The sequence below is a fragment of the Euprymna scolopes genome, chromosome 20, assembly GCF_053919585.1.
Source record: "Euprymna scolopes isolate OS-2025 chromosome 20, ASM5391958v1, whole genome shotgun sequence".
Lineage (NCBI taxonomy): Eukaryota > Metazoa > Mollusca > Cephalopoda > Sepiida > Sepiolidae > Euprymna > Euprymna scolopes.
The window spans coordinates 42,889,072-42,907,158 of NC_136501.1; positions in this window are offsets into that span (position 1 = coordinate 42,889,072).

The window sequence follows — 18,087 nt, forward strand, 5'->3', positions numbered from 1 at the left end:
ATTTCGTATTGCTTTGATAATTACCTGATTTTTGGTAGATTTTTAAAAATACTGTCCGTCAAAAAGTACTTACCTGCCTCCCCCCCCACAGTTTTGGCGGTGCCTAATATATGAAAAAAATGTCAAATTAGTGTAAAATGAAGCCGAGGATTAAGAAATTGTTCTCGAAGTTAAACTTGAAGTTGACACTAAGTGGGAGACTGTAATAAAGCAGATTAGAAGCCTGAAATTAAACGTTTCCAAAAAAAGATATTTATCCTGCGAGCAAATTCAGTAATTTTTCTATCATTATCCGTGAAAAGAAGTGAACAAGGGAAGGTAATGTAAAGTTGAAACGTTACATCTAAGGTCCTGACGCGATCGAAAGAATATGTTGATGGAATTGTAATTTTATTTACGCTGCTATATATTGATAGCCAATCCTAGTTATCTTTAATGATAAATCATAATAGTAATTACCTTCTAATCGAATGCCACTATCAAAAGATAAAAAAGAATTAAAGGATAATTTTCTTGTCGAATAAATCGAATAAAATAGCTTATGATTAAAAGCGTTGTCTACATTCCAATACAGGTGCATAATCCTCGCTATTTTATCTTATGGAAACGCAATCCATATGTATTATGTAATAGATGGATAGAGATATAGATAGATAGACAGATAGATGGATGGATGGATACTTGTTGTAGACCCGTGTTAGAGGTAAAAATGAAAGAAACAGCACATATATTAGGTATTTATCATAAAGAATACAGGAGTCACTAAAGTGGTATGAGAGGAATGTGTTCTTAGCATGCGGTTAAACATGGTATGGATGTTTCCATTTAGTCTCTGAAACCGGTGGTATTCATAGGACTAGTTGATTCCACTTACTTCTGAAATAGGGGTGATTTGTACCCCAAAACACCTCCTCGCGAGCTTTCCATTCTCTTAGGTTGATCGTATGGCTCTTTTTCCTGGAGTTGATCGCTATCGGGTCGGTTATCTTTTTTCCTGGAGGGCCGGTGTTGTCCGACTGCTTGTGGTGTTACCAAGTCGAACGTGTAATATATCTGATCCATTACGTCTTCTTGTTCAGCTGGCAGTTGTCTTTCGTCATCAGTTATACGTTTCTAAATTTGGTTTAAATGTTTCTTGTGCGTATATCTTGAACCTTCGGTAATGTACACCATCCGCCAGATCCTTTTCTGGACCTTTCCTAGATCCCACGTTGTATTATTATTTTTGTGTACCTGGAAAATATATTTTCGCCAGGTAAATACCTCTTTTTAGGAACTGTAGTATTTGGCGGTTTCACTTGTTTTGGTAAAAGTTTTTCAAAAACCGACCTACATTTCCTCGCGAACATTTACTCAGCCGGTGACATCTTCGATGGAGTCCATTCATTTGGCGTAATTCGGTAAACTTGTAAAAACTGTGATAACGCCTTTTCTGAAGGTGTCCCTTTAGCCTTCTTCGGGGCTCTTTTCAACATGTCTACAAAACTCTCTACCTGACCGTTCGATCCGGGATGATAGGTTGCCGTCCTTATGTGGTTAACCTGGAAATCCTCGCAGAACTTTTAAAATCTGCTAAAGAGAATTGTGTGACATTGTCTGAAACTTGACTATCAACCACACCAATCCTAGCGAACAATTCGTCAAGAGCAGTGATTGTAATATCAATTGTTGGACATTTACATCGAAATATCTTAGGGCATTTTGAAAAACTGTTTACAAAAATTAAATAATAGTTTCCATCCAGTGGGTCTGCGTAATGCACGTGTATTCTTTGCCATGAGTGGTCTGCTTTAGGCCACGGGCTAAATTGTATTGGAGGCGCTTTTGCAGCTAATGCGCATCCTTTACACGACTTTACCGTGCCTTCTATATCAGTGTCCATATGCTTCCAGTAAACGTAGGACTTCATTCTCGTAGCCCCAGTGTACCCTGTATGGAAATCTTTAAGAATTTTCTTTTGTAGTGTTATTAGGATTACTACTCTATCTCGGTACAACAGTGCCTAATTGCATATAGAATAGACTTCCACCGCCGATTAATAGTCAATCTACAGAAGCTTAATTTTCACAATATTATGTACAAAAATGTCTCATTCAATTCGTAGTAAGTTTTTCCAAAGTCTCAAATCTCTTCACAGACAGCGACAAACGGTTGGATGAGGAAGGTGGAGGGGTTACATCTCTTCTCGGATGCAACAAGTAATCTGCCCAACTCCCAACTCTAACTCTGACTCTACTCTGGCTAATTTTCGCACGGCAGTCGTATTTATAGTAAAGTATGTGGATGGGGAAGAAATTCTCCCCAGTCAATAAGATTTCGCCACGAAATCTCCACGAAATCCAAAGCCCCAGGTCACTGGGTGGGCACTATTACCATACCTGAAATCTGAATTACTCATTCTCACGATTTTCAAGGTCAGATATCAATTCTGACATCCGACCTCGAGTTCATTTAAGACCAGACAATGTCATAAGTGAAATTTCCTGTCATCAACTTTTAGTCATAAACATATATTTCTCTTGTTTCAAACAATATCTATTTTTACATGAAATAAAATATATATATATATCTTCTCTATCTTAAATCCTTGGGTTATCTGGCATCACCTGGGAATACAAAGCTACCTCAGCGTAGTTCTAACGCTCTTGAATGGGGATTACGTTATATTCTCCCCTATTAGACTATATTGCTTCGTAGAACCAATGGAGTCTTATTCCTTAACACACCACTCCATCCCTTTTCACAGTTCGACATCAGAATTTTTTTCAACAAACCCCTCTCTCCATCCTCAAATTATCCATCAATAAGAAAAGATATACACAATCCCATATTAACCCTTTTTATGCAGGGGCTAATTCAAGAAAGTTCGTAAAATCATCAAAAATCTAAAAGTTCAAAGTAAAATCATCTAAACTGTAAAAAGTTCAATGTTCGTAAGGGCTAATACAGTTTCTTTTTTTTCACATGCAATTTTTTTCTTAGGTTATATTTTCTGTTTTTTCCAAATCCTATTAATAATTCAAAGATAAGATAATCATCATTTAAAAAATTGTCACTCCATAAAATGCATTAAGCTCATCTTTTACTCGTAAGAGTTACTTCCCTTGTTTAAAAGTTTTGTCCCCTTATTTTAAAATAACATTACTCGACTTTTTCAAGGCTTCATAAGAGTTATTCCCCCTTTTCCAATTTCTTTTCATCAATTTTACCATAGTTCAAATTTCTTTTCCACAGTCACAGTCACAATTTACAAGAGGTTTTTCAAGTTTTTGTTCTTTTAACGTCGCTGCTATCAACTTACAAAATTTGTACCTGGCTATTTAACGAATTTCTCTTTCATATATGGATTTCCTCATGTGGCAATTTTGTGTTATAAAATAATTCGGCGTTTGGATTCATACAGAAAGCAGTAGATTCGTTTGTAATTTTTCAATTTTGGAAACGTGTAGGTACTGCGTTCAATTCCTTGTTGATCCTACAACTTTTTTCCTCTTTTTTCTTTAAAATAAAAAAGTTACTTATCTGTGAAAGAGAGTTAATAGCATTTATTTAATATTGGCTATTCTTTTTTTGTTTATCTCTGTGCGAAAGAGAATTCCTTTTCTCGTTAATAATTTATTTGTCGTGTTTAGAGAAATCGTTTTCTTCTTCGACGTGAAGTTCCGACGGCCAGTGAAAAGTTAATTTTAATAGGATTAAAATCCAACGTCTTTTTAATGTGTGCAAGTACTCTCTTAAACCAAAAAAATTAAATATGTAATTGAGTGAAAAGTTCATTTTAATCGGATTAAAATCCAATGTCTTTTTTAATGTGTGCAAGTATTCTCTTTGACCAAAAAAATTAAATATATAATTTATTTTTGCTGGATGTGTTTATCCTTTTTCCTAGGCTAATGTCTTTTAACAATAAGACGTGCTTTTAAGAAAGACAAAAAATTTGTTGTATTTACTGAAAACGTTTTCTCGATTATTCAGTAATAACAATTCTTCACGCAATACGTCTTATAGGCTCGTAGTTTACGTGTTAGTAGCTTTTTTTTGCAGCAAGATAAGTTTTTTGACAACGTCTTTGTAAATTTTTTTTTTCGGCCAGAATTGTAGTCCTCTTTTCGAAGTGTTCTTTATCCCGTATTTGTACATTTTTACGTTCGAATGTTGTTTTTCCCCCCAACGTAGACAAGAAGTTTCTTTTCCCGTTTTTCACGGAACTTTTGAAAAATAAATACTTTTGGACTTTCGAATTTCCCTTAAGTGTAGGAAAAATATTTTCGACTATGTTTTTTTTACAAGAGGGTCACCATTTGTCAAAGTCCGGAAGCTACTCGGGACCATTCGTGCACAGTCCGTTATTGTTGAGATTTGATAAAGTTTTTTTTTTTTTTTACACAGTGGTCACTAAATATCAAGGCCCGGAAGCTACTCAGGGACAAGGATTATTGCCAGTACATTACGTTAGTGTGGAGATTTGATAAAAAGTATTTACTTAAGGGGGCGGCTCATTAAGAATTTGTTAACGATGGACTAGAAGACATCCTAGTTGTAGTCAGCTGGGAAGCAGGCAGACGGAACAGAGTTCCACAGGCGTGCAGTTCAAAGAAAAAAGATTTGTTCATGGAATCTCCGTTTTGATGTAGGCACAGATGAAGAGTGGGGGACATTTTTTCACAGTGGATTCAGCTAGACGGATGTTTTTTCGTGAAAGATTGGCGAGGGGGGACCAGAGAGTGGAGTTCAGAAGAGCACCTGCAATGGAAATAAGAATAAAACAAGGATAGACTCGCAACGTCTCTTCTGTGGGAGAGAGGTTGCAGGGTAGAGAAAAGGGCATTCCCCACTAAGCAACGAAGTCTATTTTGTACTCTGTCAAGGCAGGATAGGCTGTTTTTAGCAGCTCCTGCCAAGATATGGCACTAGTATTCCATCCTTGGACGTACGTGGCTTTTATATAGATAGAGAATTGCGTCACTAGTGAGATATCTTCTGGAACGGTAGAAGGATCCCACCATCTTTCCAGCGACCTTGGCAACAGACTTGATGTACGTGTTCCATTTCAGTTCAGGAGTAAAGGACAACCCCAGAAGCTTGTCAAAACACGGGGCGGGGTTTCTCCCAGACGAGGGCCATCCATCCCAATTGATGCCAGATGGAGATCAGAGCGTTGATGATGTAAAAATAGGCGTTTTGTTTTAGATGCATTAAAGGAAACCAGCTACGTCTTCCCCCACTTAACCACGCGTTCGAGATCAGAAGATAGAGAATCAGAGAGAACTTACTCATTTACAACCTTTGATGTGTTGCCGTAGATTGTCGTGTCATCAGCATAGATGTCAACGAATGATTTAAGTATATGTGAAGGGAGGTCATTGATGTAGATAAGGAAGAGAGTTGGGCCCAGGATTGACCACTGAGGGACTCCAGCATTAATACTGCAGGGCTACGATTTTCGTCCATCGACCACTACTCTTATGAACCTATCAGAGAGAAATGATTTAATGATTGAGAAAACATTTTCAGTTATACCGTAGCTGGAAATCTTGTGAAGTAGCCCCTTATGCAATACCTTGTCGAAGGCCTTTGATATGTCAAGAGCAATTGCCTTAAAAAGGAAGCCTTTGTACAGAGATTCACTAATCCTGTGAGATATAACCGTCAGCACATCTGAGGTAGATCTTGCAGAGCGAAAACCATATTGTGTGTCACTAAGAAGTTTATTTCTGCTAAGGTGGTTGACTATTTCTCTATTTAATATGGATTCCAGCAACTTACTCATAACACACAGGAGACTTATTGGTCTGTACTGAGAAGGAGATGACTTATCACCTGAATTCTTAAATACAGGGCAAACTGATGAGGTCTTCCAGGTAGTCGGAAAGCACTTCTCATTAAGACAGCGCTTAAATAGTTTCGTAAGTATGGGAGCAAGTTCTGGTTGAGGCTTTTTTAACACTATAATTGGGATGCCGTGAGCGCCAGTTGCTTTACTGGAATCAAGGTTCTTGATTAGCTTGGCGACCTCATGCACGGATATTTGTATGTTACCTAGCGTGCTCTGTGTTATAGGAGGAAATATGGGGGGTTGATGGTCATTGTCGCATAGGGTAGAATTAGCTGCAAAGTTCTTGGCAAATAGTTTGGCCTTGTCTGACGCTTACGGGATGACCTCTGGTCCATTGATAATGGTTGGGATAGAACGCACACTTGTGTTCAGGATCCTATTTGTTATTTGCCAAAACTGGTGGGAACCAAGCCGCTGATCAGCTACCTTTGATTTAACAAACTGAGCATATAGCTCTCTTGCATTTTTTATTACTCTTTTAAAATGGTTGCTTGCAGTCCAGTAAGCAGTTTAGTCTCAGTGCATCTATTACGTTGGTAGCTATTGAAAAAGTGATTTATGTGCGCGATAGCAGCAGCACATTCTGGAGAGAACCATGGCCGGCTGTTAGGTTTTTGTTGGAATTTCTTAGATGCTATGAATTGGGCTATACCTACAATTAACCATTCGGTCAGATCTGATACTATAGAGGACACTTTCTTTTTAAACATGTAGTGCAGAGGTAAATCAGATATGAATGTACGGAAGCTATCACAGTCAGCCATAGAGTATCAGTATACAGTACGGTGGAGGGGTACGTCTGGGAACTTATTACATTTCGTTTTTATCTTAACTGGTACGACGTAGTGGTCGGAGGATCCCAGAGGAGAATGAACGGAACATGAACATAGCTCAGGGGAAGTTGAGAGAAAAAGGTCTAGGAGGCTTTCATATTGACCGGGTGTATTGGGCACACGGGTGGGTTTGCGAACAATCTGAGTGAAGTCATAAGCAATGGCAAAATCATGACAAATGCTCCCCTCATAATCTGTCTTATTTTAATGGGTCAGCCATTACACATTATCGACGTTGAGTCACCACAGATGGGGATGTTAGCCGAGAGATGTGCAGACAGGATGTGGTCTGTTTTCTCAGATATGCTCTTAAAGATACTAACTCCGCTGTTGTGGGGCCGATAGAGGGCAAATATAAATGCAGTGGTGTTAGCAAGTGAAACCCTGAAGCACATATAGGGTAAATTAGGATCTCCTCTAGAGATATCCCTGCAACACTGGAAGCCATCTTTAATGTAGGCACATATTCCATCCCCATGACGATCTTGGGGGGCAGATTAAGCTGTTAAGTAAGAGTGTCTTACTTACGGGTGCTGTTCATCAGGAATTATTTTATATTGGACTTGAAGGCACCCAAGTTGTAGTCACGTAGGAAACAGGCAGACGGAACAGAGTTCCACAGGCTTGCTCCTGTAAGAAAGAAGATGTGTTCATGGAATATACGATTTGGTTTTTGCACTGATAAAGAGCGGGGAACATTTTTGAGAGTGGTTTAAGCTAGACGCGTGTTTTTCGTGAAAGATTGGCGAGGGAACCAGGGATTGGAGCTGAGAAAAACATTTTCCATGGAAGTAACGCTAAAACACAGACAGGCTCGCAACGTATCTCCTGTGGGAGAAAGGGGACAGAGAAGAAAAAAGGCCATCTCCCACTAAGTCACGAAATCAGTTTTGTACTCTCTCAAGGCATGATAGGCTGTTTTTAGCAGCTCTTGTCCAGCTGTGGCAGCTGCCCTTCATCTTTGGACGTACTTGGCTTTTATATAGATAGAGATTTGCATCAGCAGTGAGATATCTTCTGGAGCGATAGAAGGATCTCACCATCTTTCCAGCGAATTTGGCAACATATTGATGTACGTATTCCATTTCAGGTCAGAAGTAAAGGTCAAGCCTTGACGCGTATCAAAACATGGGGCTTCCCAAGACGAGAGCCATCCATTTTAATTGATGCCAGATGGGAATCAGAGCGTTGATGATGTAAAGATAGAAGCTTGTTTTTGATGCACTAGGAGTAACCAGCCACCTCTTCCCCCACTGAACCACCCGCTCGAGATTAGAGGAGAGAGAGAATCAGAGATAACTTTTTCATTTGGGGTGTTGCCATAGATAGTCGTGTCATCGGCATAGATGTCAACGAATGATTTAAGTATGTGTTTTGGGAGATCATTGATGTAGATCAGGAAGAGAGTTGAACCAAGGATTTAACCCCGAGGGCCCCCAGCATTAATACTAAGGGCCTCTGATTTCTCATCCTATATAACTACTCTTACGAGTCTATCAGAGAGAAATGATTTAATAATTGAGTAAATCTTTCCAGCTATACCGTAGCTGGAAATCTTTTGAAGTTGGCCCTTTTTCCATACCTTATCGAAGTCTTTTTATATGTCAAGAGCAATTGCCATAGAGAGGAAGATTTGTCAAGAGATTCACTAATCCTATGAGATATATCCGGAAGCACATCTGCTGTAGATCCGGCAGAACGGTAACCATATTGCATGTCGCTAAGAAGGTTATTTCTGCTGAGGTGGTTGACTACTTCTTAATTTAATATGGATTCTAGCATCTTACTCATTACACACATGAAACTTATTGGCGTGTACTGAGAGGAGGATGACTAAACACATGAATTCTTAAATACAGGGCATACTGCTGAGGCATTCAAGGTGTTGGAAATAACTTCTCCTTAAGGCAACGCTTAAACAGTTTCGTAAGTATGGGGGCAAGTTCGTTAGGCGCCTTTTCAACACTACAATTGGAATGCCGTCAAGGTCAGTTACTTTACTAGAATCAATGTTCTCGATCAGCTTGGACACCTCACGCGCATGTTGTATAGCCCGTTGTCTGTTATAGGAGGAAATAAGTCGAGTTGTTAGTCTTTGTCGCATCGGGTAGAATTAGCTGCAAAGTTCTTGGCAAATAGTTTGGTTTTGTCTGGTGCTTACGAGATGATCCCAGACTCATTGATGATAGGACAAATGCTTCTGTTCAGGTTCCTGTTTGCTATTGTGCAAAACTATTGGAAACCAAGCCGCTGCCAAGCTACTTTGGATTTAACGGACTGAGCCTATAGCTCTATTGCATTTTTATTACTTCTTTTAAAGTGGTTTTTGGCAGTTCTTAAAGCAGCTTAATCTCAATATATCTATTAATTTGGTAGCTATGGAAAAAGTGATTTCTGTGCGCGATGGGACCGGCACATTCTGTTGAGAACCATGCCTGGCTATTAGATGTTTGTCGGAGTTTTTTGGATGGTATGAATTATTTTATAGCTACAATTTACCATTCGGTCAGGTCTGATACTATGGAGGACACATCCTATTAAACAATGGAACGCAGAGGTAGATCAGATATAAATGTAAAGAAGCTATCCCAGTCAGCCATAAAGTATCGATATACAGTACGGTGCAGAGGTACGTCTGAAGACTGATTAAATTATATTTTTATCTTACCTCATACAACCGAATGGTCGGAAGTCCAAGAGGAGATAGAACGGAACATAGCTCAGGGTAACTTGGGAGAAAAGGGTCTAGAAGGCTTGCATACTGACCCGCCGTATCGGGCACATGGGTGGGTTCGTGAACAATCTGAGTTAGGTCACAGGCAATGGCAATATTGACAAAACCTCCCCTTATCTTCTGTCTTGTTTGAGTAGGTCAGTCATTCGACATTCTGAACATTGAAGTCACTACAAATGTAAATGTTAGCCGAAGGATGAGATGACAGGATACCGTCAATTTTCTCAGATATCCTCTTAAAGATAGTAATTCGGCTGTTGTGGAGGCGATAGAAGGCAAATATATATATGGATTGCAACCACTTACTCATGACACGCAGAAGACTTATGGGTAGGTATTGAGAGGGAGACGACTTATCATCTGAATTCTTAACTACAGGGCATACTGTTGAGGTTTTCCAGGGTGGTGGGAAGCATTTCTCCTTAAGGCAACACTTAAACAGTTTTGGAAGTATGGGGCAAGTTCTGGTTGGAGCTTTTTCAACACTATAATTGGAATGCTGTCAGGGCTAGTTGCTTTCTTTCTTTTTTTTAAAATCATTTTGGTCGTCAAATGCTGTCTTTTAATAGCTGTTTTTTTAGAGTGAATTCGTTGCCCGAGTGTTCGTAATTCAGTGTTTGTTTGCAATTAGTGTATATTGATCCGGGAAGTCCTTGAATCGTCTTCGTCAGCCAGGTGTTGTAGACCCCTTCTAAGGGTTTCAAATGAAAGAAATCACAAGGAATGTAAAGTGTTTAAAATATAATATGTATTTATCATAAAGTATACAGGAGCCACTAACGTGGTATGAGAGGAAGGTGTTCGTAACATACGGTTAAACATGGTATGAGTGCCTCCATTTAGTTTCTGAAGCCAGTGGTATTCATAGGACTGGTTGATTTCACTTAGTTCTGAAATAGGGGTGAGCTGTACCCGACAACAATAATGAACACTGTTTGTGTGTGGTCCTCGTCCGCTATGTACTGGGAATATATTCAAATTTTCATACGAAAGTATTTTACGTGTATGGAACTGTTCCTACCTATGTTTTAATATCAGAATTCTTCCAATAAGAATTAAAAATCGATAACCAAAATATCCAACTAAAAAAAATCATATATTGTCCAAAGTTTACAGTTTTATACAAACTAACCTCACATGTGCATTTGATAAGTTTAATAACAACACAAGCAGAAAGGCCCACCCCATAAAATCAATTATATTTCTTTATTAGACAGGGGTGTATTCGAAGTGAATGATTGTGTTTAGAGCACAATTACAGCGTGATACTTGGCTTTGTACGTTTAAATTTACTTTAAGAGAGTATGTAAAGAATTGTAAAATCAACAGTTGGTTCTTTGATAAGACGGGAGCTCAATTGTTATGAACGTTTGTGTTTAGAGCATAATTCCACCAGGATACTTCATCCTTGAATTTTAAACATGAAGTGAAACCATTTTTAACAGATAATTTGAAAAGATCAACACTAGTTTCTCTGCAGTGCAACATAGACAACAATATATTGTGGCATAAGTCATTGAAGGAGGCATATGAACATCTGCCCGTATACGGTTGAGGAGAGATCCGTAACTAAAGCTTGTTTTAATTTTTTATATATATATATATTTAAAATATAACGTGATAGTTACTAAATTAAAATTGTACTCTGATAGGTTTGGTATATAGTTGCCCGCACAGAACAGGAAATATTCGGTTTATCTGTCTATTTCAGCCGTTTAGCTTTTTATCAGTCTATCTATCTATGCATTTGTTTATCTATCTATTTATCTATACATTTATCTATATACCCATTATTCTATCTATCAAAGACGCGGAGAAAAGCTGTTTGGATAAGGTTATCAAAAGATTTAAAAACTTTGTCAAATTGTACCCTCGTCGTTTGCACAGGAAGATATCTGAACAGCTGACTTGAAGTTAATGGGTCTTCTGTCACGTGTTCCAGTATTCTGGAGCATCTTTGAGATGGATTTCGGCTGTCGAAGAGAGCGGATGGGTTAAAGGGTATCCCTCTCTCCTATGAGGGAGGTGATGTGTCTTAAAATGGAAATTAGGAGATACCCATTTCCATTGTTCTGCGTAACGATACGTGAGAATTTAAATAAAGTCGTTGTATAAAACCAATCATTGTCTATGAAAATTGTAAACGTCTTACTCAAAAAGATTCCAAGACAAGAGCATCCTAGGTAGACTAAAAGACAGAGGGCCATCAACGCAGTTTAAAAGATATGTGGTAAATACATGACTTACACATACTCCCGCATGAACACAGCTACACGACATTACTTACGGGCCGCAAGATAGATTATTACATATACATGTAAATAGATTATTACAGGTATATGTAGATAAGACGACATAAAATCCAAATAGTGTAGAACCAAACACATTTTAGTACATCGTATTTACCTACAAAGACTATATATATATATATATATATATATATATATATATATATATATATATATACAAGTGAACGTGTCTGTCTGTCTGTGTGTCTGTGTACATTTCCCTATGCAATAACTCTGTCAATTTTTAGTCTATAGACTCGAAATTTGAAATACCGGGTACTGAGATTTGGGAAAATCGATGTGATGGGTGTCAGCCAGAAATTTGGCTGTTAAGGGGTCAAATTTCAACGATTTGACCTTTAAGAACTCTACCAAACTCCTCCGACAATTTTGGGTCTACACCCTTGAAATTTTAGATATAGGTTCCCTGGACATGGATCTAACGTAATAACTTAATTTGAGGCCAAAACAATAGATTTTCAGGGGTTGTAATAGGGGTCAAAGTTTAAAAAAATACCCCATTTTTTTTACTCAGCATACACCTCTAAACACCCGAGTAACGCCGGGCACCCATGCTAGTATATATATATATATATATATATATATATATATATATATATATATATATATATATATATATATATGTATATATATATAAATGTGGGGAGGTTGTGTTTATATATTATATTCATAAATTCATTCGGTTGTTCTTTTTTCAAAACAACACATATATATATGAATATATATATATATATATATATATATATATATATATATATATATATATATATATATATATAACAATGGCTATGGCCACAACATATTATTTTTTCTTGTTTTGATTCCCAGGTATATATCCATTAATATCTTATATGTTTTTTTATGCAGAGTGGTTTGATCCTCGGTTGATTAATTGTGTCTAACTGTGTCGGATATGTACTCGAGAGTAAAACACAATGAAAATAATATGCTAATGTCATATCCCTATATATAATATAGTCTTTTTGATACAGTGAGAATAGAAGTGTTTAGAGGGTTTAAAAAGCAGTTTCACTATTATTAATCTAAGTATTTCTAGTTTATTTTAGAAAAGATTGCAAGTGTTTAACATATGCTTAAATATATAATAATTGGTCCAAATTTATTATTACTAAGCCAATTCTCTATAGAATATTATACCGCGCCTACATACAGCAGCGATTTCAAATGTTTAAAAATTACTTGGGTTCAATTAGCTAAAAAAACAAAGAAAAACTTAACCCGTGTCTCAATATAGCTATCGAGAGATAGAATATTGTTTGTAATATAAAACGACTTAAGAAATGAATTGAATTTGGCCAGGAGTTTATGAGTTTCATGCAAGAATATTTACCAATTTTGATTAATTAGTAGGGTTCTCAAAATACGAAATTCATGTGCTAAAAATAAGCGTAATAGAGAAATGCATCTAAATGTTGGGAACGTCGAGTCAATGTATATAGCTATTCCTAACTATAAGAAATGCCATCTCTCAAAGTACTTTTAAATCAATACACTACGTTTTCCTAAAAATAAACTCCCTCCTAAAAAATATATTGACAATGTTAAAAATAACTATTCCTTAAAATCCATTCTAAAAGATCGGATGATATCTGATGAAAACCGAGCAAGGCTGACACATCCGCCAGGCCAGTTTTAGCTATAAAACAACTTTATACATAAAACTGGACCAATTCACGACAGAGTATGCAGTATAAGTTGCCAATCGTATTTTTTTCAAAATATGCTTAGATATGTTAAAAATAAAATGTTTATATATATATATATATATACATATATATATAAATGTGTGCGTGGCTGTGTGAGTGCATAAGCATGCATATATATACATATATATGTATATAAATATATATATATATACACAGGCACACATACATATATACAATAATAGATATACACATATATATATATACATATATATATATATATATATATATATATATATATATGCACATACTTATGTATGGGTAGAAATATACGTATTTATATACACTACGCTCCAACAATGAAGGAAGTGGATAAAGCTGTGACACCAATCAAATCTGGTAAAACACTAATACACATCACGGTGGAGCTCATGAACACCGCTTCGGCGAGAATATGCTTCGGGCTACTGCTGTCTTTATTGTACAGAACAGGGATAACACTTTTCCACATACTGTATAGACGGAATTTGCCTCTCTACAAAAGTAACGAAGAAAAATCGGTCCGCAACAATCACTGTGTAATTATATTGGTAAAGCTTTTGCATAGAGTCTGCTCAACAAATTGCAAAAAATCCATGTATCATTTTCTTTTTTTAACTAATGAATCATCTTGGACATTATCGCATGATTTAAAATAATTCTAATGTCCAGTTTGTCGAAATTACTAAAATGTTTCCTCTCCTTCTCTCATGTTTAATAATCTTTAATTTTTAATGTTTAATAACCTTTTAACTTTAGAAAGAAATTTGCAAACATAAAACAGTCGACTCATTTTAAAGATTGATATCTGAATATTTAAATGCTTTTGATATTCAACTTTTATATATTTAGTAAAAATTAAAAAAAAAAACGGCACTCTACATTAAAATCAGACTTAACCTATATTTGCATTTAAATATTTTCTTATTTGTCTTAACACCTTTTTTTTACTGTAATAGTAACTTTTGGTCCGCCGTGACCACAATATACAAATATGGTTTTATCTGATACAGGTTTCATGTTTGTAAGATATTCTTTAGAAATTACATTTTTGTATACAACGTTTTAAAATTACAATTCGAGGAAAAGGTTACATGTTGTAATTTAATAAATAAACGAATAAAACACTCTGGTCATATGGATAACAGTGAATAAAAACCCTTTTGGATGTTAAATAACTTATATGTTATTGGAAATATAAATGATGTAGTGTAAATTCCTAAGAGTGTATGCCCGAAAACCTCTTTTTTTATATTATTGAGGTTAAACGATAGGTCTTTAAGAGTATCTAGTTTATATAAGCACGATTTCTTTTTTTTTTATTTTGTATTCAGCTATCCGTTGTTTTTCACTTGGTTAAGTAGGAGAAAATTGAATTCACTAAAATCAATATTTTCTGTTACGTTCGCCCTCGATGTAATAAAACACATCATTTCGCAGATAAGCGTGAACCCGACGGTTTCAAACTAATTATAAACAATAACCTTTCCTCCGGAACAAGAAACTTGCAAAATTGAGTTTAATACCAATACTTGATAAAATAATAGTTTCACAACTAAAAACACTGAAAAACATTTCTATTGTTTTCATAGCCGGCAGTAATAATAATTGAACTTTCGATCGAAAGGATTGTGTAACTGAATTATAACTAGATTATCTATTTACCAACGTGGCGATGAGAAATAAATAGGATTGAACTATTTAAAATCAGTAAATTATCATTAAATAGTTATTATAAAAAGGGTCATTCGATTATTTTTAATTTGCAAAACGAAAGCGACAGCGAAAAATTCAAAATCAGCAAATAATTAAACAATTTTTTCATCATAAAAATGTATTTATATAATTCAGACATAATTTATGCATAATTTATTGTAATGAAATAAAACATATGTGTTCTTAGCAATATTATTAAAACACAACCATCATTTTTTCATGACAAAATTAAATAAATACGCTGATTTTGGAGTTTTTCAGTGTGTCTTTTTTATGCAAATTAAAATTAATCTAATAAACGTATATGTATAATGGCCACATTTATTGCTAATTTACAAATTTTAGATATTTCTTGGATTTAAATTTTTTTCTAATGTTTTGTAAGCAATACATTTTTTTTCTAGACGCGCTGTCAAATATTAAGTGTTAATTTATCTATGAGGAGTATGTTAATACTATTCATTTAAATTTCACTAAATAATATCACTTTGAAAGAGCATTTCAATCGTCATGAAATCTGTCCGCTCTTAAATGCATCAGATCATGTGTCGATTTCATGATGTGAAACTCACAGCCTTAATAAAAACCGACATGTAATAATCCTTACTGACCAATCAACGCCACAAGTGCACATTGTCATTTTTTCAAAACCCATATATTAACACATTATAAATAACAACTATATAATCAACTAACAATATCTATTATTATTTTTAATGGTAGGTACGTTAAAGAAGTAGAAGATTATAGAATTTATATTTTGTTGGTTTTTGTTTAATATGTAATAGGTGTAGTGTAATCGGAAACGAATTTTTTCGTCATTCACGACATTTGTGTGTCGTTATAATATATCTGAATAAACATCTACACGGTAGCTATTATCAAGACATTAGTTTAAATTCGTGTAAGTTTTATTGTCTAATTTTTTAACATTAGCTGATAAAAATGTTTGGTTCCAATTTATTTTTTTACTTTTCGAAACATTTTATATTGGTAATATCAGAAAATATATTAGGAATCTAACTTCTAACCTACCTCTATTCTTTTATGTATTACGTAATTTGTTAGCTTGTATTTTTATTGTTTGCTAGAAAATGTATAAAACCTCTTCAGCAAGTCTGGGTCTTGGAATAAATGTCATAGGTGTGTTTCTATGTTCGATATACAAAAACACACATATGTTCTTCCTACTGGACAAACGTGGTTCAATTGGTAAACTTGATGTGGTAATTCTTTAGCAACAAGGCATTCAAAATAACAAGGATATTTATGGAAATATGTGTTTTTTCAATATCGTTTCACTTTCTCAATAATGAGAGTTATACTATTTTTATAAGAACATCTGACATAAGCAGAATGCGGATGTTTACGTACTTTTATAGTGATTCGCTGATGCAACCAGAAACATATGGTCAAGTTCAGTTAATTAAGCATTTATAATCTAAAGTCACACATTACACACGTACACGTATACACATATTAAAGTACATATTAAACACATACACACATATATAAACAAATGTCTATATATACATAAATATTAATATACATATATATATATATATATATATATATATATATATATATATATATAGGGAGATATAGATAGATAGATAGATAGATAGATAGATAGATAGATAGATAGATATAAGTAGCCTGGCAAAGCAAATAGGAAGAGGACCGAGGCAGCAAATGTGGAAATGTGTTCCAGGAACTATATATCAACATGTAGTCAAATTTGGGCATATTTTATTGGTTTTAGAATATAGGTTCCTTTGTACCAATTGCCATCAAACATTTACTATAGTATAACATTATAACCTTAAGAAAGTCTGCAAATATTCATGTAATGTCGTCCCAGATTACAGCAGCTGCGAGCATTTCAATATTAAATTCGTCTAAAGCATAGATATATGCTGATATATATATATATAAGTATACATATATATATAAATATATATATATAAATATATACATATATATATAACTATTTCATTTACTCACATAAAATTAATATACGAAGGTATAAATTTATACGTAAACTTTAAGTATTTACTTCAAAATTGCTCAATGCGTAGGTAGAACTAGTTAGTAAGTTATAAAATATATATGGCGATTAAGCTACTCTGAATATTCCGCGTTTCATCCACTCTAGGACTCCTCAGGCTTATATATATATATATATATATATATATATATATATATATATATATATATATATATATATATTATATATATACATACACACACACATATATATATATATATCGTCGTTAGCATGTCACCTGTCTTCCCCGAATAACTCCGTCTATCAGCACCTAATCGCACACCACACCATTAAAAATGGGTTTAGAGACATATTAATAAATAACACGACCATTTTAACTGTGTCATATTGCGAGGTGCGCCTCCTGATCTTGGAGGCATTGTTAATCCACATAAAAAAAACAAGGATTAACCAGACTAAATACAAAACGAAAGACACGCGCAAGTGCTTTTGGGTATATCATTAAGCTCGAACATTAAGAAGATCCTTCATCGTCCAGATCCTTGTTTTGACTCTTTTTTACATCACTCCTTAAATCATAGTCATTTGTTTTCCTAGTTGTGCATATGAATTACAAAATACCAGTTATTTCTTCAACACACCTGGTCTTGATAGAGGAGAGATGAAAACTTGCTGCTGTGATTTCAAATAATCTGAAACAACAGCAAGGGGGGATTTCATTCAAAATATTTCTTATATGTTGTATCTCATCTCTGGAGTTTTTATACATAAAGTAAATTTCAGAGTATATAAGAATTATTCGATAGGGGAAATATTCATGATCATACCCTATTTCTCAAGGAGAGGAGATATGACATATGATAAATATTTGCACTTAAGTCTATAATTTCAGCTATTCCTGATCATTTGAAACCAGAGCAGTAATCTTTAGTTTCCTTCCTATCCAGG